At 40.3% G+C, this 985-nt stretch overlaps 1 protein-coding gene across 1 annotated transcript in view; it reads left to right on the forward strand.

Annotated features, from left to right (window-relative positions):
* Positions 1-985, forward strand: part of BET1 (Bet1 golgi vesicular membrane trafficking protein) — a 14960-nt gene that overhangs the window by 6364 nt on the left and 7611 nt on the right. The gene's annotated exons all lie outside the window — the stretch shown is intronic.

Here is a 985-nt window from a genome sequence, read left to right on the forward strand (position 1 = left end):
CTTGACTTCACATCCCAGGATGTCTGGCTCTAGGTGAGTGATCACACCATCGTGATTATCTGGGTCATGAAGATCTTTTCTGAACAGTTCTTCTGTGTATTCTTGCTCCCTCTTCTTAATATCTTTTGCTTCTGTTAGGTCCATACCATTTCTGTCCTTTATTGAGCCCATCTTTACATGAAAAGTTCCCTTGCTATCTCTAATTTTCTTGAAGAGATCTCTATTCTTTCCCAGTCTAATGTTTTCCTCTATTTCTTTGTACTGATCGCTGAGGAAGGCTTTCTTATCTCTCCTTGCTATTCTTTGGAACTCTGCATTCAGATGCCTATATCTTTCCTTTTCTCCTTTGCTTTTCACTTCCCTTGTTTTCACAGCTATTTGTAAGGCCTCCTCAGACAGCCATTTTGCTTTTTTGCATTTCTTTTTCTTGAGGATGGTCTTCATTCCCATCTCCTGTACAATGTCACGAACCTTCATCTATAGTTCTTCAGGCACTCTGTCTATCAGATCTAGTCCCTTAAATCTATTTCTCACTTCCACTGTATAATCATAAGGGATATGATTTAGGTCATACCTGAATGGTCTAGTGGTTTTCCCTACTTTCTTCAATGTTTGAATTTGGCAATAAGGAGTTCATGATCCGAGCCACAGTCAGCTCCTGGTCTTGTTTTTGCTGACTGTATACAGCATCTCTATCTTCGGCTGCAAAGAATATAATCAGTCTGATTTTGGTGTTGACCATCTGATGATGTCCATGTGTAGAGTCTTCTCTTGTGTTGTTGGAAGAGGGTGTTTGCTATGACCAGTGCGTTCTCTTGGCAGAACTACATTAGCCTTTGCCCTGCTTCATTCTGTACTCCAAGGCCAAATTTGCCTGTTACTCCTAGGTGTTTTTTGACTTCGTACTTTTGCATTCCAGTCCCCTATAATGAAAAGGACATCTTTTTTGAGTGTTAGTTCTAAAAGGCCTTGTAGGTCTTCATAG

Source organism: Bison bison, unplaced genomic scaffold (assembly GCF_000754665.1).
Source record: "Bison bison bison isolate TAMUID 2011002044 unplaced genomic scaffold, Bison_UMD1.0 scf7180017864134, whole genome shotgun sequence".
Lineage (NCBI taxonomy): Eukaryota > Metazoa > Chordata > Mammalia > Artiodactyla > Bovidae > Bison > Bison bison.